This window comes from Topomyia yanbarensis, chromosome 3 (assembly GCF_030247195.1).
Source record: "Topomyia yanbarensis strain Yona2022 chromosome 3, ASM3024719v1, whole genome shotgun sequence".
Lineage (NCBI taxonomy): Eukaryota > Metazoa > Arthropoda > Insecta > Diptera > Culicidae > Topomyia > Topomyia yanbarensis.
This window is the reverse complement of record NC_080672.1, coordinates 128,570,532-128,596,261: the sequence shown is the minus strand read 5'-3', so window position 1 is coordinate 128,596,261 and position 25,730 is coordinate 128,570,532. Positions and strand designations below refer to the sequence as shown.

The following is a 25,730-nucleotide window of genomic DNA, read 5'->3' as shown; positions in this document are numbered from 1 at the left end:
TGCAAAATTGAATACAAAATACGTGCGCGAATTTCTGTTCAGATAGCGTAAAAAGGTTACGGTTGTATTCAGTAAAACGGAAGTTATTCACATTTAAAAACTGGGAAATTTTTTAGTAACAGGACCCCAGTATTGAAACGTTAGAAGTAGTCTACTTCAAAAGATTGATTTAGCTTTTGAGCTTGAGCTTGTGCGACACGTTTGGCTGCTACTCCGTTATCGCTGATAATAAAGATTGATTTAGCTTTTAAATTGGCTGAAATAGTTGAGGGTAGTAAACAAACTGAACACACAACTAAAAATTTATCTATTTTGTTCGTCAAGAGAATATGAAATAATTTTGATTGGCCTGAAGCAATCATTAGCTGTATCGAAACCTTTACTTTATTCAGTGACGTGGTCAGGAATTTAATTTAGAGGGGGTTTTGACGAAAATCGTAGATTTTTCAAAAATGTTGACGCGTCCATTTATCGACTGGGTACTACCACCTCCTGCAGTAGTAGCGAAATGAGAAGGTTTGAACAAGCATGGTGACTATAAGCCTACCGTAGGCAAAACTAAATACCTTTATCTGGTGTTAGTTATGTGGCGGAGGTGGCGGACTACGAGACAGGTTAAATCAAGCCCAACTAGTGGCCCAAAAACACCACGTTACGAACAATCAGGAAGAACAGGCCGAGCTGATAACTCGCAAATTCGAAGGATTTTTGCTTTGCGGCATCGAGCGACGACACAACTAACGAGCTGGAGTGTGCGTAGCGTTTATCAAAGACAATTTCTTTAACTAAAGCACTATCAATGTACACTGCCCTCACGAAGCGAGACCCGACGACGAGAGAGATGCATTTTATGTGCAGCTGGAGCGTGTCTATGACAGCTGCTCACGGTCATCATCGGCGACAAGAACGCCAAGATAAGTCGGGAAGCATTGTATAAACCGGTGATGGCACCGGACAGTTGCACACAAATATAAATGACAATGACCAACGATCTGTGAACTTCGCAGCCTTCCCAGGAATGGTAGTCCGAAGTGCTTTCATCCCCCACAAAGGTATCCACATAATCGCCTGGAGATCGTCTGATCAATAAACTGGGAACCCAATCAACCACGTTTCAATCAATTGAATTTTTTTTTCCGGCATCACAAATGTTCGTACCCACCGTACGAATATAGATTTGGACCACTATCGAGTAGCAGTTTCCATGGGCTCAAAAATATCGACGGTGTACAATACTCGTCGAGCACGGACGCCGAGGCACTCCAGTGAATAGTTATGAGACTATCGTGATGCCGAAAAATATGCGCAGCAGCTAGAGACAGCGATACAAACAGAAGAACAACTAGGTGCGGCTACTCTTGGGAACGGTTGGCAACATACGAACCGCCATAGGTAGTACTGCATAGGCTGCACTTAGTGCGAGAGCTTCGAATGGAGGAATCGACTGGTTTGACGGCGAGTGCCAACAGTCAGTTGAATGAAGTAATGGCGATAGGAGACCATACGAGAGCGAACGAGAAACGATACAGAAAAGCGCGTAATAGACAAAACTCGGTATTACGACTCAAAAATCGCCTACAGGAAGATCGTGATAACGAGGCGCTGGAGCCTCTGTTCCGAGTTACGAAAATTCTTCAAGAAGATGAATCGCTCGTGCCAGAGCCGTAGCAACCTAAGGGACAAGAGGGGGCTTTGCCCCCCACGCGTTTTCCGACGCACCTCATACTTACATACTTTCTCACATTTAAATAGTTTAAAAGAAAGATGGAAGGAATAAGGAAAGAAATTAAGGAATAATAAAAAACAATAAAGTGATCTATTTGTATAGTTTATACTGTGTGAATTAGTAACGGACCGAAATTTCACCGCAGCAAATTATCACAAAATAATGCGATCTTGTGCATGTATGTGTTGGCGATTTACTACCCAGCGGGCGATATATCGCAGCAGATAACGGTAGTTCGGCACAATCTTTTCCAAAAGACCAAGTTCCAGCGCCAATTGTTGGTGCAAAATGCAACTCTATTGTGACGCTCGGTGTAAGCTGAGTTAGCTAGTACGCAGCAACCTGACATAATGAGTTCGATGGTCTTGTGCGGCAACTAAAACATCCAGAATATATCCTTGACGTCTTGGTGGCAAACATACCTCCTGCAATTCCTCGTCGGCATTATCCTGTCCTGGATGGCTATCAGTAAATTTATCTTGTTTTAGCCACAGGTTCGATGCAGCCTTGTCGATGTACGGCTGCTCCAACTGGTGGGGGTGGGCACCAGACTGCGCAGTCTCAATTTTTTGAAAACTCAGTCGGCTCATCCTGAGTCGATTCCTAGTCCCATCAGGAGTCTTTTATCCAAATCGGACGAGTCTAGCTACTAGACCAACGTGTTAGAAGTTTGCATGGGATTTTTCGGCAATATACGTGGAATCAGCGTACTAAGTTGCATTTTCACCGCTTGGTGGCACTGTATAAATCACTTTATCACTGCAAGTGAAAATTAGAAAGATATTTTTTACCTACAACTTTGTCGAACACTGCAAAGCATAAGCATAAGAGATCACCCGTAGTTGCTACTCCGTTATTGACCAGAACCAAATTAGGTTGCAAAATGTTCATTGGAACAACACGCTTGGGAATAACACGATGAGCTTGATCAGCTTGACCTCCACATTTCTAAAAATAATGGAGAAAATGATGGACCTACACATTAAATCAGAATATTTGAAACAATCTCCACTGAGCAAGTTTCAATTCGCATATCGAAATAACAAATCAACAGTAGATGCGCTACACATGCTGGTCGGAAAACTGGAGAATTCTATCGTAACAAAAGAAATTTCACTGGCTGCCTTTCTCGACATAGAAGGAGCTTTCGACAATGCATCTCATAGCTCAATGCGGAATGCTATGAGGAAACATGGGTTCGATATCTACACAATAAATTGGATCAACTCGATGCTTATAAAACGTGAAGTAACTAGCACGCTTGGAAACACGACACTAACTATGAAAACAAATAAGGGATGCCCTCAAGGCGGAGTTCTATCGCCCTTATTGTGGTCATTGGATGTAGACGAACTATTGAAATCATTAACTGAAATGGGATACGAAGTGATTGGATTTGCAGATGATGTTGTAATCCTCGTGAGGGGAAAATTTGACACTGTTATCTCAAATAGAATGCAATCTGCATTAAACTTCACTTTGAAGTGGTGTAAAAAGGAGAGCCTGAACATAAATCCCTCCAAAACAATCATAATCCCATTTACTCGAAAAAGGAAATATTCTTTATCAACACTTTTGCTCAACGGAACAGTAATTGAATTGTCCTCTGAGGTAAAGTATCTGGGATTGATAGTAGATAAAAAACTAAACTAGAATGCACACATTGAGCAGGTTATAAGCAAGGCAACTAGTGCTCTTTGGGTGTGCAGTAGAACATTCGGTAAAAAATGGGGTCTCAGACCTAGTATGGTTCACAGGTTATACTCCACAATTGTCAAACCAAGAATAACATATGCCTCGCTAGTTTGGTGGCCTAAAACAAAAGAGACATCAATTCAAAAAAAGCTAGGTAAACTTCAAAGGCTTGCTTGTGGAGCGATAACCGGTGTCATGCGAAGTACTCCATCGAAGGCACTAGATGCAATGCTGCACCTCCTTCCGCTTCATCAGACGATAAAATTAGAAGCAGTAAAAAGCGCATTGAAAATAACTCGTCATAAACAATTATTATCTGGAGACTTAACAGGACATCTTGCGGTTCTAAAAGATTTCCCTATAAATAACCTTGTCATTACAAACGAAGATTGGCTACAGGTAATGCCGAACTTTGAAACTCCCTACAAAATTAATGAGTCTGAACGGTCAACCTGGGAACAAGGTGGCCCTATTCTCCGTCCAGGCTCAGTAATTTTCTACACAGATGGGTCTAAAATGAACCATTTGACGGGATCTGGTGTTACAGGACCAGGAATAAACACTAGTATTCCCATGGGATAGTGGCCGACAGCACTAAATGCCCTAAGGGCTGCTACATGTCGCTCAAAACTAGTATGGGAGTGCATCCTTGCACTCCGACAATTGGCGGAGAAAAATTAGGTCAATTTGTACTGGGTTCCAGGACATTGTGGAGTTGCAGGGAATGAAAAAGCCGATGATTTAGCAAGAAGAGGGTCTTCCACTAATTTTATCGGACCAGAACCATTCTGTGGAGTCTCATCGTGTGCCCTTAAAATGGAGCTGAAAAAGTGGGAGATCACAGCTATAAACAACAATTGGAGTACCATAACTGGACTGCGACAATCAAAGAAATTTATTTCACCTAACGATAAAAAAGCCTGGAGTTGCTTAGATTAAATAAAAAAGAACTATGCATCATCACAGGACTAGTTACAGGACACTGTCCGAGTAAATATCATCTTATGAAGATTGGTAAACTTACAAACGATATATGCCGCATCTGCGGATCAGAAAGTGAAACATCACAGCATTTGCTCTGCGAATGCAGTGCACTGATGCAACTCAGACTTAGAGTCATCGGTAAAGGAACACTGGAGCCTTTTGATATTTGGACTGCAAATCCCAAACAGGTAATAAACTTCATCCGAAGTGTAGTGCCTAGTTGGGTAGAGTGTGTATTTCAATAAAGACAATCATTCATCAATAGTGATATGTCATAGTTGAAAGTACACTTAGATTAAGGAAGGGGCATACCACAATAGATCTAAATATTGGTCGCAGTGGTCCGTCTCTAACAAAAAAAATATGATGAGCCACATTGTACAATCTATTCTGATACCTGCGCGCTGATCAATACCGACGCCGGCTACGTCCGAATGCAGATCTTCTGGGAAAGGAAGGAATGTTAGTCCGATACATGTTGCTACTAGAGACCGAGGAATCTTCTGCATCTCCACATGTATCACGGTAAGGGGAGAGTTGTTAGTAAATGTTCCAATAGCGTTATCATGTAATAATTGCTCTGGGCAGCCGGCTGCCGAGAATTTGGGAAATTTATCATTTGTTGTATTATTACGATTAGCAAGATAAGCAACTTGAACCCCGGATAGCCGACTATAAGGAGCACTGCTTATGTTTTTTAATAATATTCAATCACGCAACGAATTTGTTTGTGGTTTCATTTTCACCGCTTGGTGGCTGTATAAATCACTTTATCACTGCAAGTGAAAATTAGAAAGATTTTTTTTTACCTATAACTTTGTCGAACACTGCCAATCAGTTTAAATTCTTTAGAAGAAATTATTAACCATTTATGAAATGCTGTCTGAGTCAGTTTTGCATGGGACCTAACAGCACAAGGTGGTGAATCATTAGTTGATTCCTACGAACTTTATTGTTTGCTCAATAATAGTTGGGTTCAACTGAAAAGTATGTTTGGAATTATTTTAGTGCATGATATGAGTCATTTTTTGACAACAAAATTTCAGTTACATATTTCACCGCAAAGAGAGCGCCAACACTAAATTTTAAAAGAAGACAGATGTAATATAGACATGTTACCAAGAATTACTGGAAAAGATTTGTTCTACAATTTTGTAGAAGACACCTAATTTCTATCTCTTTCCACTAAGTAGTTATCGTTGGCGCCCTCTTGGTGGTGAAGTGTAGAACTAAAATTTGTTAGTTAAATAATGATGCATAGTATGTTCTCAAATTCTTTTAAATATTCTATTTTGCTAATCCCAACCAGTATTTCACAAAGTAAAAGTTCGTGGAAATCGACTACTGATATCATGTGCTGTTAGGTCTCATGCAAAACTGGCTCAGGCATAGCTTCATTAAAATCACTCCCAGTAGGACGAAGAATCGAAAGAGATGGTCCGAAGGGGGTTGGGTTATTTTATTCTTGTCACTCTAGTGGGCACCGTGCTTTCTGCTTCCACTACTGCTTTCTACGCAGTCTGCAGATTGCAGTTAAGGTTGTGGTTCGCTTACGCTAGGTGAAGTGCGCAGTAGTTGCTGCTTGATATTGTCCATGTCGGTTCGCACTTTCCACAAAGTATTCTCGCAGTTGTAGCACCTGCGCTAAGCATAGTGCCTGAATGTCGACTACTCCTTGTCACTTGGCAATGTGAATCTCTCCAGCGCCAACTGCGGATGACGTATTCCCACTTGTCTAAACACCTTCCTCAATTTACTCTCAAGATATTCCAGGTCAATCCGGTTCCATTTTGATGACACCGAAACTGTAGGTCAACGCGGGGACAGCAAACGTGTTGATTGCTCTTCTTATTTCCCGTATTCAGGAAAATTAACCACGTCCCAAATCATCACGCTTTCGTCGATCTCGCAGCCTCCAGTGTCGACTAATCGCCCTGGTAGTAGCTGAACAGATCGGAATTTCTCTAGGCCAAACGCCATGCCGACGCACAGTGGCCAAAACGTCAAAAAATTGTTATTGAAATATTGATATTTTATATTTTTCCTAAATTTCTCATGTATTGAATAATGTATATTCAAAATTTTATGATTATTGGATAAGAACACGATTTTTAACATGAGTTTAAACGTAGCAAAGTCTGGACTTTTTAATAATTTTCATTTCCGAAACCACTTCACTTCAAATGCATGTTGCTCTTCTGATTTTGGTCCGATTTTAGCACAACTAGTTTCATTGTGTAGAGGAACGAAAGAACTTGGTTAGTTAATAAAAAACATTAGGTAAATTTGCTTGGAACTATGACTTTTTCGTTTAAATATGTTTGAGGTGGTCAAATCAAAAATACTTTTTTCACTAATGTATTCCGTACAAATTTCGGAATCATTTCGGAACGGTCACATAGTATACATTCTATGGGAAATAACCTCTCCTTTTCGAATATCATGGTCTCGTTCTGCGCCTAGGTGCGCAAAAAGGTTTAAGGAGATTTTGAAGATTTGTTGGTGATATGGAGGCACATGGTGTTTTGTGTAAAATAGTTAGACAATCTACAGTAAACCAACACGTTATACAATGGATTTAAAGTAGTGTTCTTCATTTTTTATGATATTGCTGACATTGGTGAACCGTAACGGAAAACCTATCATGAAAACGGGATCATAGTTATAAGAAAGGTTCAATGACACTGTATGGAAAAATGCATTTAATATTTTACGACTTTTGACATCAAAAATGAGCTCAGCACCTCAAAATTAGCTTAAATTGTGATTTTCAGCCAAATTAGGTAACATTTGAGGTTTTGTCCGACTTTTGTTTGAAGACCCGCCACTGTGCGACGTCGTCATTTATCTTTTCGACTAGTTTGATGACTACACCCAGCCGTTTTGTCGAGTCATCATAGATCTTGAAATCGTCCATGTGGAAGGTATGGGTATTCTCTTCCGGTGAGCTTTCTTCATACTTTATCTGATAGCCATGCCCGTTTCGATTGCGTATCCTACTGAACGTTTTAGACTGCAACACGTGTTTCCCACTTCTGAGCTGTAAAGTCGTCGTTTTCCTCTCCAACGCCTGCTGCAAAAACCTCACGGCTACAGGATTAGCTTTATACATCTCCAATACTTTGATGAGGAAAACACACCACGTATGCTTTCTTGTAATCGATTAAGGCCAAACTAAGGTTCCGTTGGTAACATACAACTTCTTCAACAATAATTGCATCGATGATGGCTTGATTTATACATTCATTGTGTTTTTCTTGCATCCCTTCTGCTCCTCTGTCAGGATGCTATTCTGCTTACAGTGGGTCCATATGTATGTGGTGATGAAGGTGCTCCTGGTCTAATGCGGACTTGGTCTGTACTTGGATGGGTTGGACGTGTTGCTGTCCTTAGGAAGAAGAATTGTAGTACCACGGGTGATTGAATCCGGTAATAACCATGGTTGGCGTAATGCCCTGTTGAAAGTGCAGCCATCGTGGGATGTACAACGGTCAGCTTCATGTACCAAAAGTCGGCATCTCGTCAATATCTTAACCTGACCATTCCTCCTTGCGCCATAGCCGCGGTTGCCCTTCGCGATGTTGTACGGGGGTCTCCCAAATAGTGACCCAAAAGTTAGTGACATCGCCGTTATCCGGTAGGCCTTCGCTTCGGGCTTCTCGTGTTTGATTTAGTCGTACAAGTGTATCGCCTCAGCCGTTTTAATAAGACACTGTGTTGCTGTTCTAGTGTGTCGAGTTTTTCAGTCAGCAGGTGAGCTCAGTAAGTGCAATGATCGTAGGCGCATGACGGCAAAATTTCGCCGATCTTTTGCCGTCTCTGCACGCCAATAGCCTTTCAATAGTGGCACGTTTATTCGAGATCCTACTCTCCCATGGAGGTACTTGCCTTTCCAGGTGATTTTGAGGCAGGTCGTCTCTACGTGTAAGTCGGTATCCTAATCATCTTCCGGACACCACTGTAGCCTAGAATACCATTAGCTGCAGATCTTTCATGTTCTGCACAAATTCCAGGTGCATCGGAAGAACGTCAGCATTCATGATCTGAACTTCACATGTCAAATTAAAAGAATACTGCAGTTTCGGGATCCTGGGGTGCGACATTGGGTCCATGTCACGATACAGCGCAATCGCTTCGTCGATATTGAAGACCAAATCGCTTAGTAGCTGCTGATCAAGAGTTGGATCTTCTAGCAATGATTCTCTTTCTTTCCCTTTTTATTAACGACTAAGAGTGAGTCAATTTTGTGCTGTAGCGAACGAAACGGTGAAGGAATAATCTTTGGAATAGCGTGAAATAGGGACTTATGAGCAAGATTAGAGCTTCCTAAAGACTTAATCCTTTGTCTTCTATTGCAGGAGTCAGGACCGTTTCGCTCTTCCTTGAGTACTATGGCTCTTAATATTAAAAAAATACTTCTTGTCTTCCAGTCTCTTGCTAATTGAATGTCATTGCAACATAAAAAGTTTAAATATGCGTTAAATTCAATAGCAAGAAATTGTGCCCCCTCACGTAAAATAGGATTACTACGGTTCTGCTCGTGCAAAACCCACGTGCTACAAGAGGATATGTGTATAAACACTAAAGAAAACACGACCGATAGCGAGGTGATAGATAAGTGTATTATGACGAACGCCTAAATAGCAATGCAGTAGATGACAAGAGTATCACCGGAATCCGCCTGGAGACACGCGAAGTTGAGGACAGATTCCCAGCACCGAATCTGCCTAAGATTCATGAGAAGAAAGGATGTTTGAAGAATGATAAAACCGCTGGCAATTATCAGCTGTCATGTGAGCTGCTGAAATATCGAGGAGATGTTTTGGCTGGAGTAGTACACTGGATTATTTTGAAGATCTGGAAGCAGGAGATTTTAACGGAGGATTGGATGGAGGGCACAAAATGTCCCATCTAGAATGTACCCTAACATAATACCCTGAACACATGGAGCATTCATGTCTTTAACCAGGTTGTTTGCAATAAAATTCTCGAAATATTCGTTTGAAATATTAATGCATCCATCTGCAAGGATTAATCAAAAAAATATTTTACCGAAGATGTTCCGTTTTACGCTGTAAAATTCGTCGAAGATGCTAAACCTCCGACGCTGGCGGTTTCTAAACTACGTATTTTCACGTCATTCTATTCAGTACCCAAAATGTACATAATAAATAGCGACTAACTTGACGAATTTATCAACTATTTATCAATTATATGATCCATCGGGGGCGGGCATAGTGTAGTTGGTAAATCGATTGTCTCTTCTGGGCTTGAATCCCAACCCCGCATAAAGGGATAGAGATTTTTCTAACCCGACGAGGCGAATGACCTTAAGGTTGAAACCTCTATAATCGGAATAAAAAAAACTATGCGGTCCTCACTAAGAGATCCGCGTCACGAAAATGTGACATAATTTCAAACGACTGTAGTCAAATATTATATATTAACAATATAGTCCACGCCTTTAAATCCTATACGAATCATAAAAGACTTAAATGTATTCTAGTTGAAGTTGAATTTTGAAATTTAGATTCATCTATTCATATTACCAATATGAGCTTTAGTTTGGTCAGCGTTGCTATCTCTGTTCATCGAATGCTAGGATAAGCAGCCAGGCGTTCAAGTCAAATTTTCGCTTTGACCATACACAGAAAACTTGTATTTTTCAAGAAAGTTTTGTTTTGTATGTTTTAGGAACAAAATAAAGATAATGATATCGTTAGTCATTCTTAAATGAGATGAATATGAGAACATCTACCCTATATAGTGTCATAAAGATCGTTTCGCCATTGTCGCAGCGTCAGTCCCACTTCGTAAAAACGTTTCGAAGATATCGTGACAACTTTGCATCGCTCGCCCAAAGCAGAAAGCAATTCATGCTTTTCAATTGGGGTTTTGACGCTCTGGCGAAACATTCTGGTTAGCCTTTAAGAAGTATGACGTACACGGATAACGTATTTAATTTCACTCTGCACCGTAGACGTCACTGACCATACGGCAACATAATCGCTTACAGCCACGTGATCAAATATGTAAACTCATTCTCTCATGCACAAACATTCCATGACGGTACCAACCATTACACCTGTCTAGCGTTGGAGCAGAAAAAATACGTTTGTTGCTAAGTCTCCGGAAGCGATCACTAGAAGACCAGTAGGTCGAACGAATAACTTGAAGGCTTTCGCCGAATAGGTGCGAGCTCATCGTAATTACTGTTACGGTCTGATTGAATTGATTGAATCTTTCAGAAGATCGTCGGTAGCTGAAAACGACGTTCAATAATGATTTGTGTTTTCCGCAAATGCGTCAATTTAGGGAATAAGCATCAGTATGCACTTTGCTCTTTCAGTTATCTTCAATGATATTGTAAACTGATTGAATCGTAACATTCGGTGGAGTGAATGTGGGCATTTGCGAATAGCGAACGGAGAACAGAGAATTAGAATCTAGGTAGAAATGTGATTGCACGGTTCGCCGAAATTATATCGACCTCTATTCAAACACCAGCTTATAATGCTAGTGTTAGCAGGTATTAAACTCTTTTTTTTCGAAATTCTTCGATCTAAATTTGATAAGAAATTGCATGCGGTTGATGAGTTTTAACCTGAAAAAACCGAAATTATATTTTATTTCTGCTTGTCAATTTTCGGGGTTCTAGTTAATTAATCTAATCTAAGTCTTATCGAAAATATTGAAAACCATTTTAAACTATTTTAAAATTCGGAAACGTACACTGACTTCAGAACCGGAATCCGTGATGTCCAAAATCCATAATTCTATGTAATTGTTACAAACTATTGACATTCTACCAAGAACAATTCATCGAAAGTGTTCTCAAAACTTTAAATGCGTTTATCTTAACCCTTTCATGCCCAACTTTTTTCTAGTGCATGTAGGGTTTCAAAACTATTTTTCCTTTAAAACAGTGGGGTCAAGAAACTCGAAAACCCTTTTTTCATAAAGGTAGGTGCTTTCATTGCAGTGCTAGAAGCTGCTCAATTTTTACCTTCCAATGCTCACTGCAATTCTCCTAGAATATTTACAATAGACCAACTGCGTGGAAAACGTAGCCAAAAATAGTCTAAATTGATAAGTTTTATCAGTTTTCACTAATATTGCAACATAACGAAGTTTTATGAAAAATTCATTTTCCGTCGTCAACGTAAACGGTCCCTGGCAGCACTGCTCCATCGGAGTTCAATCAGACTAATTGCAATAACTTCAGTTCTAGAGCTGATCCTTGTAACTGTTAATACTCGAATGAAAGGCAATGGTCACATTTATTAGCGTTATTTGTATTTGTGAGCAAATCTTGCCTCAATCAAAAGTTATAGCTGTTTAAAAACGTTGTTGTCCACAAACAACATGGGCATGAATGGGTTAAAACATAAATTTTCAAAACTGCGTTCAACCTCATTTGAAAACGTTTCAATTGGTCGGTGTCGTACTAAGAGACAATATATTGATTTCGAGAAAAACGTGTTTAAAGTTCAAATCGGCAAAAGTCGAATGTAGCTGAAGAAATAATTTATCCAGTGCTAAATATCATTATCTCATTGTTTGATGTTTAACTTAAAGACATCATCTTTGGACCTCTAGACAGAAAACCTTTTCTTTGGAGGAATAACCTATGACTATTTTCAGTGAAGCCTTAAAGGGGGAAAAGGGCTAAAAATCGGTCAACGTATGCGATCATTCCTTCAATAAATGTTGTTGTCTTTAGAGCCTTATTATTAGTTGTGTTTCAGATCGATCGATTTGTTCGCTGCCTTTTACACAATCTGCTTGAAAATCCGTCAATGTATGCGGGGCTTTGGTAGATTTTAATTAATTTTCATGAAACTTTTTCAAACGATGGCATTCTCAATTGAACCTGGAACGCAATGCAGAAATCCGGGAAGTAATCCACAGCCCCAAAAATTTGCACAGTCCACAAAAGGAACAACAGTCGCGATACTAGAAAATGGCATATGACGAACCACTCTAATGAACGCACCTCTTTACAACAACACACAAAGTTTGCTACATCAAATAAAAAAATGGGTTACCGGTGTTTATTATAAGATAGTGAAACGGTATTTCGAAAATGCAGGCTTATGAGGCTTCCTTAAACAGCCATCGGCGAAAAGATTTAATACAAGTTGTGGCAGTACTTTATGGTACACTCAGTTGGCTAATCTATACTTGCTAAACGATTCCCGCAGATATCGGTTGCTAAGCATTGAGTGTATCAGTCGATGATATACAAAGATATACTCCATGACCTAGTGCTATATATATTAGGGTGGGACAAACATTAGATTCCTGCTCCGAGCAACTTTTTAGGTACCATTTCGGTCCTAGAACAACTGTGCAAATTCTTAGCTCGATATCTGAAACTATATTTTTGCGCCCACTGTTTAAAGTTTACATGGGATTTTGTATGGGAAAGTTAACTTTCACAAAACAATTCCTCCAGAAGTAGCCCATTGCTTCCTAAAAATAAATCAATATGTGGCTTTTACAGAAAATTTAACAAAGAAACAAAGTCTCGAAGACCACGAAACGATCTGATGCTCGAGAAAAAAGTAATTAAGCAGAAAGCGATCGATGATCTGACGATTGATTAAACATTCATTTTTTCTAGCACCACTGCTGTTGGTTGTCCAAATATATACAATTTTGTTTTGATCTTCTCTTGGTGTGTTGAAATCAATTATCTGTACCGTTTGGTCACTTCACAAGAGTTTTGAAGGATAAATTGAGGCTTTTTTGTACATAATAAGTGAAAGTTAAAATTTTTTGTATATAATTCGACCATCAGTAGCAGTGATGCTATGAAAATTGAAATTTTCAACAATCTTCAGAGCATCAGGCGTTTTTTGCTTAATAACTTTTTTCACGAGCGTCAAATCGTTTCACAGTCTTCGAGGCTTTAATTCCTTGACAAATTTCCTACAAAGATCAGACATCTATTTATTTTTAGGAGGTAACGGGCGACTTTTGGAAGATTTATTTTGCAAAAGATGATTTCCCCATACGAAATCTCATGTAAACTTTAAACCGTGGGCGCAAAAATATAGTGTCACCGATCGAGCTCAAAATTTGCAGAGTTGTTCTGGGAGCCAAATGGGACCTAAAAAGTTACTCGGAGCAGAATTTTATTTTTTTCATATAACCGTGTCCCACTCTAATATATATACGTGCTGGTCATGTCTACCAATCGACTCAGGTCGATGAATTGGTATGATATATATATATTTGTTCAAAATAATGTCATGTAATTATCTCTGCTATGACTGAACCGATTTGATTTATTTTTTTAAAAGCACAAAATGTGCTGCTTTACTGGGGCCTTAGGGGCAAAACTAAACTTATCTTGATATCGTGGTATGAGAGCATATCTATAGTCATCGAAATGAAAAGTATTCATTTCAGCTTTCATATGCCGGTTAAATTTGAAGGTAAGCTTGAGTATAATGCTCAAAAGAAACTATTGACACCCTCCATCAGAGTATATTTGTTCCTGATAAGTAGCAGTATACCAAGAGGCTTGTCCGCTTCGAATTATGCTTGAGGTGGTGGAAAAACTTACTTGTTCGACGCAAAAAGTTTTGTAGACGAGCTTTAATCACGGAAGGGTTAATTTTTAGTAGGGTTAGTAGTATAAAATGTATATTATAAATTAATTTGTAATTGTTATTTGTTAAAATTGGGATTAGTTGGAATTAAAACAACACACAGAATTGTCAGCACACTAAAACCAACACAGTGGGTACAAGTGGGTGGTAAAATAAACGAGCGCCGAACACAGTTAGCACTCAACTTCCGAGTCGAGCAGACACGTTTTGCTATTACTGAGCTACGGAAGTCGTGCACGGACTATTGACATATTCGGTTTCGCTATAAAAGAAGTTCTGGGCATCGAGGCCCTAGATTTCGGTTTAAGTGCATCGTCGCGTGTAGTGCGGAAATGAGACGTCGCGAAAACACTTTCCGCATCGATTATGCGCATCTTCCACGGAAGCCATCTTACGAGGAGTTACACAATTTCGTAAGCACAACTCTTGAGTTGAAAAAAGAACAAGTAGTGCGAATACAGCCAAGCAGAAGCCTCGGGTGTGCCTTTATTAAGGTCAACCAACTATCGCTTGCACAGCAAATCGTCGAAGAGCACGACGATAAGCACGAGACGGAGATCGATGGCAAAATCTACAAACTGAGGATCACGATGGAGGACGGAGCAGTGGAAGTGAAGCTGTTTGATCTCTCTGAGGACGTAACGAACGAGAAAATCATCGAATTCTTAAACACATATGGTGATATACACTCTCTCCACGAGATCATGTGGGATGAACGATATACGTTTGGCGGTATCCCCACTGGAGTCCGAGTAGCGAAAATGATGGTTAAGAAAAACATTCCGTCATTTGTCACCATTGACGGAGAAACCACGGCCCTGTCCTATCATGGACAGCAACAAACCTGTCGACATTGCACCGAGTTTGTGCATAATGGCATCTCGTGCATTCAAAACAAGAAGCTTCTGGTGCAAAAATATAGCGCTGATCAAGCCAACGCGTCGTACGCGAACGTTGCTAAACAACCGGCCAGACCGAATACAACCCCGTCGATGATGAAAAAGCAGCCCATAAACAAACCACCGATCTCGAAACCAACACCACTGCAGGTGACAGTGAGCACATCAGGATACCAACTGAAGCAAAGTACGACATCTGTCTCGCAAACTCTCCTACACACGAGCAAACCAACACGACGTCCAGAGGCCGATCCGCCGGCAGACAGCAGGTTTAAGGTTCCAAATCCACAACCGCTATCGTTCAACATCGGGGACACACCGCGCAAATCTGCACCCAACGATGGTAATGAAACTGATCAATCTACATCCTCCACAAGTAGCCGACGATCGCTTCGACGCCCGCCAGGAAAAAAACAACGAAACGACGAAGGGGACGATATACATGGTGAAGAGAACGACGCCTTATAATGGAGCTCACAAGCTATAATCTCGCAACCATCAATATAAACACAATCACGAACGCAACCAAACTTAATGCTCTCCGTACTCTCGTCCGAACGCTAGAGCTCGACATCGTATTTCTCCAGGAGGTAGAAAACGACCAACTTACTTTGCCTGGATATAACGTGATCTGTAATGTCGACCATACAAGGAGAGGCACTGCGATCGCCCTCCGAGATCACATACGATTTTCTCACATCGAGAAAAGTCTGGACAGCCGTTTAACAGCCGTACGAATACACAACACAACGCTATGCAATGTGTACGCTCCCTCCGGTACAGCCTTGCGAGCAGAAAGAGAAAGATTCTTCAACAACACACTGGCCTATTACCTTCGGCACCCGACCGAGCACATAGTTTTGGCGGGGGACTTCAACAGCGTGGTGAGGACATGCGACGCGACAGGAAACAACATTAGCCCAGCTCTACGAACGTCCGTACAACAAATGAGACTCCACGACGTGTGGGTAAAACTTTGCCCACAAACAGCCGGGCATACTTACATCACTCACAACTCGATGTCGAGATTGGACCGCTTCTACGTAAGTTCGGGCCTCTGTGAACACTTGCGAAGCACGACTACACATGTATGCTCGTTTACAAACCATAAAGCGGTATCCATCCGTCTCTGTCTTCCCCACCTCGGTCGGGAGCCTGGTCGTGGTTTCTGGTCCTTACGTCCTCACCTCCTAAACACAGAGAATATCGAAGAATTCCAAACTCGATGGCAGTATTGGACTCGTCAACGACAAAATTTCCAATCGTGGATAGGCTGGTGGACGTCGTACGCTAAGCCTAAAATAAAATCCTTTTTCCGGTGGAAATCAAAATTAGCATATGACGATTTTCACCGCGAGCATCAACGGCTGTATACACAATTACGGATAGCGTACGACGGATACTATAGAGATCCAACAATGTTGACAACCATCAATCGTCTGAAAGCGGAAATGTTGTCACATCAACGAGAGTTCACGCACATGTTTGTACGTATCAACGAGACGCATATCGCCGGTGAACCAATGTCCACGTTTCAACTCGCAGAAAGGAAAAGGAAAAGAACAACGATCGATATAGTACGGAACGAAAGAGATGAAATCATAGACCAGGCCGAAGATATCGAGAGACACATGTTAGAATATTACAAAGATTTGTACACTGCTGTTGATACAGGAGGTGTGAGAGACGACGATTTTATGTGCACCAGGATGATACCAGACAACGACGCAGCGAACGAAGCTAGCATGAGTTGAAATCACAACAACCGAGATTCTTGAGGCAATAAAAACGAGCGCACCTCGAAAATCGCCGGGCTCTGACGGTTTGCCGAGAGAGTTCTATCTACGAACTTTCGACGTGATACACCGTGAGATCAATCTTATACTAAACGAGGCCCTTTCGTCGAACTTCCCCACAGAGTTCGTAGAAACTACTATGGTATTAGTGAAAAAGAAAAACACTGGGGATACCGCTCGCTCATATAGACCCATCTCGCTAATAAATTTCGACTATAAGTTGCTGTCTCGTATCCTCAAAGCGAGGCTTGAGAGAATCGTAACTAACCACCAGATTTTAGGAGATGTACAAAAATGCTCGAATTCCGATCGCAATATTTTTCAAGCCACTCTGTCTATAAAAGATAGGATTGCTCAGCTGATCGCACGAAAGCAAAGTGGAAAACTGATCTCGTTCGATCTGGACCATGCGTTCGATCGGGTAAACCGTGAGTACCTATTCGACAACATGTGCGCACTCGGCATCAATCGCCGGTTAGTGGCACTACTCTCCAGATTTGCTACAATGACGTCGTGTCGACTGATCGTCAACGGTCATCTATCACCCTCTTTCCCTATACAACGATCGATTGCTCAAGGCAATCCTTTATCGTCGCTCACTTTCGCACTATACTTGGTACCTTTGCTGAAGCAGATTGAAAATGTGTGCGGAAACGATTTAATCATAGCATATGCCGATGATATCAGTGTAATCGTTACATGCGTACGGAAAATAGAGCAGATACACGAAATATTCTCTCGTTTCTCTCGTGTATCGGGAGCGCTATTAAATTTGGCAAAGACGACGTCAATTGATGTAGGCCTCATTGATGGGAACCAGCTGAATGTACCATGGTTGCAGACAAACAACACCGTGAAGATTTTAGGTGTGATATTCGCGAACTCAGTGCGGCTTATGGTAAGACTAAATTGGGAGTCCCTGGTGGAAAAATTTGCACGACTCTTATGGCTACATTCGCTTCGTACGTTGACACTTCTGCAAAAGGTGATTTTATTAAACACTTTCGTCACCTCCAGAATTTGGTACATATCCTCCATTCTTCCCCCGTCGAGTGTACATACAGCGAAATTGACTGCGTCGATGGGAACATTCCTGTGGCGCGGGCTGGCAGCGCGTGTTCCAATGATGCAATTAGCGCGAGATCGAACAGCGGGGGGACTCAATCTTCAACTCCCGGGGTTGAAATGTAAAGCGTTGCTGATAAACCGTCACATCCAGGAGATCAACTCCATACCGTTCTACAAATCACTCATTTTTCAAGACAATGCAAATCCTATAAACGTACCAGCAGACTGCCCGGATGTGAAACTAATCCGCCAGCATTTCCCACTCTTGCCCCCGCAAATCCAACAAAACCCTACTGCTGATGTTATCCACAGATTCTACGTAAATAGTACAGAGTTACCACGAATCGAGCGGGAAAATGTGCACGTTGACTGGAACCGAATATGGCTAAACATTCATCAAACGCGAGGACTATCGTCGCAACAAAGAACCGACTTATTCCTGCTCGTAAACGGTAAAACAGAACACCGGCGACTGATGTACATCATTCGACGGTCAGATGGAGAGCAGTGCGTACACTGCAACGCTGTACAGGAAACCATACAACATAAATTTAGCGAGTGTCAACGAGTAGCAGCGGCTTGGACAATGTTACGGCGTATGACGACTGCATCGATGGGCGGCTGGAGAAGCTTCACGTTCACCGATCTAGTTAGACCAACACTAAATGGAGTGTCCAGAACAGCAAAAAGCAATATCCTCAAACTACTAATAAATTACGTGAACTTCATAAACAGATGCAATAATGATGTAGATATAGATGAACTGAAGTTTAACTTAGAATATAATCTGTAAATAGTTTTAATGAATTTTAATATACACTGATTAAAAAAAAAAAAAAAAAAAAAAAAAAAAAAAAAAAAAAAAAAAAAAACAGTATAACATTTTACCAAAGGGGGAGGAAAGCTGTTATACGGCAGGCGAAATGTTGTAGCGCGACACACCCAAAATTCGCGCTCAGGGGGCAAAAGAAAACTGCCAAAATATTGTGATAGCTAAGGCTTAAAAGGTTCTTCTGAAAGCCCGCCAAGGATCGGAAGTAATCTGGCGTCCGTGTGCTTAACAGCTTAGAAGTGATGTGAGTTATAACAGGGAGTAAAACGATCAGTGAGGTGCGATTTGAACCGTTATTTATTCAGGTAAGGGGCCGTACACAAATGACGTAGCTTTGTTTCGGCGATCCCCCCTCGTAGCATTTGGTCTCAAAATTCTAATCTCCCCCTCGTAAATAACGTAGCATTTACCAACCCCCTCCCTCTCGTCCCATGCACAGCGCCCAGGTGATGAATAAAAAATTACATATGTTTTTCAATTATTTTGAATACATGTCCTTTCAAAATGTTTGACGACTTTTATCAACATTTTCATTATAACAGCAAATTGCGTGCAAAATAAACCCATTTCATGACAAATATAGTGTTGATAGTTTTGTTTTGAATTTTATATGTCAAGGAGAGCATGAAGACAAATTCTCTCAGTTCACAATCGTGCAGCTGCTAATCATTCTAAGAACCATACGTTCATCTAAATTACTAAATTTTGTTTGGTTGAATCCGAAGTGAAAATTTAGTGCAGCTTCCAAACTAAGTCTACTAGTTAGCAACATTAGCTAACTAATGCAGCAAGTTAAATCCGCATACAAAATCTTTTCGTATTATTGTAATTCCGCGAATCGTAAAATTTACCTCATGAAAAACCGCATCAAAAGTAACTTGTTTGAATTTAAATTCATTTCTTTTGATAATGGAGGATCATTAAATTGTTTTCTCTAAACAATGGGTTTTAAACTTAATGCTACGTCGCACGCACCCTACCCTCCCCCTCGTCACGCTTCGTCACAAATTTGGTATACCCTCCATACCCCCCAAAATGCTACGTCATTTATGCATGGCCCCTAATAGCCTTTACTTCAATTTATACTACGGTTGGGAAGTAGGAAACAGAGCCACGCTAGAGCTAATTCTCTCCCTGAACACCCTCATAGGACCTTTTTGGTTTATTATACAATTTTCCGTGCCTTGGGTGACCCAATCAACCTCATCGTCCTCTGGTCTTGGGCCATAACCGCTAAAGAGGACTTACCCCTCCCGGCACGGTCACTCCGGCATCGTCCTGGGCCTGTCGATGTAAGTCAATGAGGGAAGACGCCAGCAGCCGCCATTAGACTCTACCAACGTCAATAAGAACCCGCCAAACCACCAGCGAAATAGAGAAAGCAGCCACCATTGTCACCAATTCCCGAACCCCATCGTCGTCAGCAGCAGCCAAGCGAGCGCTCGCAGGAAGGCCTCAAACCACCAGAAACTTCCAGCAACCGTAGCGGCACGTACCGGTATAAACCCATAACCCACATACATACAAGCAATAGTTTAAATAAACAGTGATTTAGTAAAAGTAAAATTCATTTAAATAAAACAAGTTTTTGATGTTTAGATTTCATTTTCAATTTGCTCATTTAACAAACTCATTGTAGTCAAGTGATAGTACCCTGCACAGTTGTTCGCGAAACCCCTCCGATTACCCAGTAGCAAGCCGACCCTGAGACCCAGTTCGAGGGGGCTCTTGCTACTGAGCTTTACCAGGATACACAGTAGAAGAGTTTGATTGTGCAATGTGTACAACATTTTGCAATCTTAATTGGTTCTGATCAATAACGGAGTAGCAACCACGGGTGATCTCTTAGGCTTATGATTTGTGAAATACTGATGTGTTTTTCCTCTTGCAAACTAAAATAAACGGCTACATAGAGATTACCTGGAACTTTGGGGGTAGATCATTGTACTTGATAGCACAATTTCATTGTTAATTTCATGCATATTACTTGCTGAAAAGATCGTCGATTCTTCAGGAACCACCGTATAATTTTCATTTTCTTTCAGGAGCTACCGTTTTGTTATTACATAATATTGAATGGATGAATAATTCTTTTGTTGATTACCATGTTCAGAGTATCTGTTCAGAAATAACCTTTTAGTCACCCCGAATTAGTTCTATCATTACACACCAATTCCCCAGTACGCCTGCCTCATAGAATTTGGATAATCATAGGTTTAGAAGTAAGGGTTAGATACGAAGCGTAATAAACCATTATTCAAGTCATTGTGTTTTCGAAGACAAGTGCATTCCAATTTGTGGAATAATTGCATATATACAGTGAATAAATACGTGCATATTTCGTATTATTCCACAAGTTCTTCGTTCAACATAAATAAACATTAATATTTGCATTCATCAATAGTGGTGTCAGATACCGACTGATCAATAATAAAATTAATCAATCATTATTGAACATCCCTACATGAATAGCCAAACTTCTAGAAAGATTTATCTGTAATCCGTTCTGAGTGGCACTTCTCAATATAAATAGAAGAAGTTTGTTTGATTGCTTTCCTCCCAGTCCCACATTTCAGTTCCAACCCAATGCCAAGTGGACTTGAGCTTGGCTCTGTTCGGCTAGGGGCTCTTCACAGCACGAAACGCATGCCTCACAACGCAAGCTTAACTTGGCGGCGGGGCGTCTTTTTTTGTTGTATTTTCAAACACTGACTGTGATGTTTGAATGCGCGACATCTTAGTACGTCATAGCATCGCTTTAGTAGTGGCGCGCTGATTTTATGCAGGCTTTCGGTGAACTGTCTGCACAGTTCGGTTATCGACGTCGGTGGATTAACACGTCTCTACTTTTGGCTGTGAGATAATAGAAACCCAGATAGGGTCCGGTCCGGTCATAGTTGAAAGGTGCGCGAGTTCGTGGGTGTCTGTGAAGTTCGCGTTCGGATTTGAGCAGTTAAAGTTTTTCGTCGAAAATAGTGTTTTTGTTTCCGTGAAATTAAATTTTTGCTTCCGTGAAATCACATTTTGATTCTTCTGTTCTACTCCAAGGTTGGTTGATGATTAAATGACTGTGAATTTGAAATGTGGGTTTTAAATAGTGACACAATGTAAAGTATTTATGAACTGATCGTAGGAACTAAACCGAAACTAGGTCGCTGGAAGTATAAGCTTTCTCACTAAATGACGAGATGGATACTATTATGTACTCACTGTTTTGTGGTGCCGCGTGGAAGAAATGTACCGAAACACGAATGAAAAATTAGGCATTTGGAGCGTGTTGAATCTGAACTTGACCATTGCCGACTACAAAGGAGAAAGTTTTGTTGCATCTTTTTCTTTTGCTGGATTTTCGGGCTTTTGGGTGGATTTCGTTGCGATCAGCAGTGGTTCAGTGTGGTGTGGTTTGTACGGAAGCTCGGACCGGGAGTGGCTCAAGTGTTTGTCGAATGAATCGCATTACTGCTAGCGAGAACAGTACGTAAGCAAGTATTTCGTGGAGTTAAAACAAACGACGTGACACAAGACCATAACAGTTGTGTTGATCCGAAATGGTGTTACATAACGTAGCTATGCTACAATTTGCTACTGTTTGTCCAAATTGACAAATCTATCTAGGGAATGTGATATCAAAGGATTGCCGTTAAATAATTGGAAGATAATTTCAATTTGCAAACCGGAAGGACAGATTTTTAAATTATTGTGTGTAATATAATTGAATTTGTGCAAATGATCCAGAGTGGCCTTCTGGTTGCCTACTGCTTTAACCCTAAAAAAGACAAAGGATCTCAGAGGCCCTGCTATAGTTACAACTGTCTAGTTTCAATGAACACGTAATTTGAAATACAAAAAAAACGAGCGTTTTCAGGCTTTCGATTGTCTCACTGATTAAACGACAAAAAGAGGCTTTTGGTTTCATTTTGTCTCACAAGAGATGCTACTTGAAATCACAATTTTAGCTTGCCTTTTGAGGGTTAATCTGATGTTATATGATACTACACATGCGTCGTCGAGAGTGATTGGGTCAAATCCATCTTTTCGCAATTGAAGTCAGTGATTTAATTAAACCCACTAGCTCCACATCTGCACATGACAGCTTTCCATCAAAAATAGTTGAATTTAGTTGAAATGGATGGACTGTAACCTATTTACCACGCTTGGTTTAGTAGGAATTAATTGAAAGCCAGTTCGGTGGAATTTTCGGTTCCACTGTACAATCAAGGGTGCAATTCGTCAATGTTGAGCGATTTCATGCTGGCTCGGTTACCGGACCGATGTGACCTTTATCGGTTTTTTATAAGTTCCAGATTCAGTGAAACAGTTGGTTTACACTCTTAGAAAAAATGAAAATTACATTTGACGTAAATAACACAGCGACGTATTTTTCTGGCCGATAATAGGACTTTACATACTATGGAGTAACACGGCCACCTTTGGGAATAAATTTTACAATTATTTCCCGCCAGGCTAATGGAGTGTATCCTGTTTCAAGACTAACGTATGTGGAAGAAAATGTGGACAAAATTCAAAAGGCAATTTTTTTTTGTATTATTTTGTAATTTTTATTGAATGTTCTCTCTATATGAAAACATTTGTCAGCTTATTAACTTGTTGTAAAAAATGAGCCTATTTGAAAAGCTTTACGACAGTTTGCAGGAACTTTTTTCAAAGCAGTCGAAAAAGTTGATGTTGGCATTTTCTTGATTTCTTTCTTAATTTTTATTATCAGATGTTTGATGGTTTTAGGTCGAAAATTATTGACATATACTCTCCGCTTCACATTAGCCCGGAAGTTCTCAATTGGACGCAGTTGTGGTACATTTGGAGAGTTATCAGCTTTTTGTACAAAGGTATGCCAGTGCGTCCAAAGTTTTGTGGACATAATAGCTAGATACCAGGTTAGGCGTTCGCTGCCATTTTGTTTACATGGTATCTACCAGCAGGTCGAAATCAACACTGGATGTTTAAAATATGCCTACAGTATGACGTTTAGTACGGTATCTTTCGCAGGGTTGCATTTTTGTTTTAATGCTGGAAGGGTTGTTCGAAATTCATTCCGCATACGTTATAAGTAAGAATTATTTTAAAAATATTCTTGAAATATGCATATATCCTCTTTGAAGTAGAACTGGTATGATTCCGACTTTTCCCGAAGACTTATATGGGCCAAAACTTTCAATTGCCTATTTGATCGATTCGGTTGTCACAATTCTACGAGCAATGCTTAAAGCTTAATCTAACATCGGCGAGACCGTGTCGTTCCAATTCTCGACAAACATTTCAAATGGTCCTAAGTGCAAATGAGAACCTCTCTTTGTTTAATTTCTCTTTCGATTATTACGACGTCATGATAAAACTTTTCAATATTGTTTTAGGATATGTCGAGAAACTCTGATTTCAACAAGCATATTATGCTAAGAGTTAAGGAACAAACTTATAAACGACCGAGTTATTAGCGAAAGAGAAAGTAAACAAAGAGAAACTGTCATTTGCACTTAGGACCATTTGACATGTTTGACTAGAATTGTCCGCCGGCTGATACTGGTCGTGAGTTGATCTACTGAAATGCGTGCTCAAACTAAAACTTTGCCAGCCAACTTCGATGGCGTCGTGTGTATTCATTTCGATGTCATCGCGAGCCATTTTCGGAAATCAATTCTAGATAAACATGTGAAAAGGGCATAACGCAAATAAATCTTTGCTTTGTTTACTTTCTCTTTCGTCAATAACTAAGCCGCTTTTACGTTTGTTCCTTAATTCTTAGCATAATATACTAGACGACATCAGTCTTTCGATATTTATTGATTTAATGTTGGAAAGTTTTATGATTATGCCATAATAATCGAAAGAGAAAGTAAACACAGAGAGACGCTCATTTGCGTTATGCCCTTTTCACATGTTTTTGTCTAGAATTGAATCCGAGCATAGACTTTTCTACGGCTCATGTACGTACACGTCACATGACACAAATACTACATCACAAGCTGGTGGAAAATAATAAACAAAGACGGCAAAACTAAATGGGATAGTTTTCAACCAGAAAACTGCATTAGTGTTCGTGAGACCGGTCGACAAGAACTCAATGAGCTAATTAACCGATGGCTGCTGCTGGTCCTGGGTTGTACCACAGAAACACCTTCAAGAAAATTTCCACAAGTGATCAAACGTGCCGCGGTAGAATTTTTCCAGCCAGATTAAGCGGGGTTCGTTCCTCTTTTGGCGGTAGTACATTGATTCCGACGCGGTTTCTAATAGGTAGTTTCTATCACTATCGATGTGCACATGTCTGTGAATGTGTTTTGCTCGCACTGTATCGACGGTTGAGCTGGGTGTTTTCATTTGACGGTTTGCGACAAATATAACAGTTGCAGTTTTCGCATAGGGTATTCTGGTTGCAGTTGAAAATCGAAAAATTGACTTGCGCCTTTCGTTTTTCCCTATTTGCAGAGTGAACAACTAAAGCGCATCTTGTGTACATGTCAGAGAATCAACTTGCGCATCATCTGCACCAGTTGCGCTTTAGCTTCGCACGCTGAAAATAGGAGAAAAATCGAAAGGCGCAAGTTCACTATTTCGGTTTTCAACTGCAACCACAATATATATTACAGGCAAATCTTATCATGTCGTAACATAGTTCTAATCGAATTGACATGTGAAAGTATGTTTTGATACTGTTTACCAATCTTTTTCAAACTGTTGAATGGTCTCTGATGCCGAGATAAATATCTTATACTGAGGGAATATAGTCGTAAATCTGCTACGAATAGGTTTCGTCACAGAAAACTTTCTTAAAATATTCGATTTTTTCTCATAAATGATAAATCATCCGTAGTTCTCTGGAACGTTTTTATTTTTCTCACGAGTTTTTCGTAAAAATCAAGAAACGACTTTCTAAGGTTTATTACGAATCGGTTTCATTAGTCAAACGAAATGTTTGATGAAATATACGGAAAGCTCTTTAAAATTTACGAGCATCTTTTGTAATATGAACGATTTTTTTCCGAAGAATTCCCATGCGCAAAAATTTATATAACTGAACGAAGTTATTCATAATTCTGCTACGAATAGTTTTCGTGTAAAATTTGGTTTCGTTCATTTCACGAACTTAAAAAA

At 40.3% G+C, this 25,730-nt stretch overlaps 1 protein-coding gene across 4 annotated transcripts in view; it reads left to right on the top strand.

Moving 5' to 3' along the window:
• Positions 1-25,730, top strand: part of LOC131694340 (retinol dehydrogenase 14-like) — a 73,903-nt gene that overhangs the window by 747 nt on the left and 47,426 nt on the right. For 2 of the 4 annotated variants that reach the window (XM_058983008.1, XM_058983011.1), the window contains exon 1: positions 21,416-21,668. The exons of 1 other annotated variant lie outside the window; for it this stretch is intronic. The gene's annotated coding sequence lies outside the window, so the exon portion shown is untranslated. Of the gene's footprint in view, positions 1-21,415; positions 21,669-21,972; positions 22,095-25,730 lie in introns of those variants that run through there. One more of the 4 variants, XM_058983010.1, reaches the window with a different exon arrangement.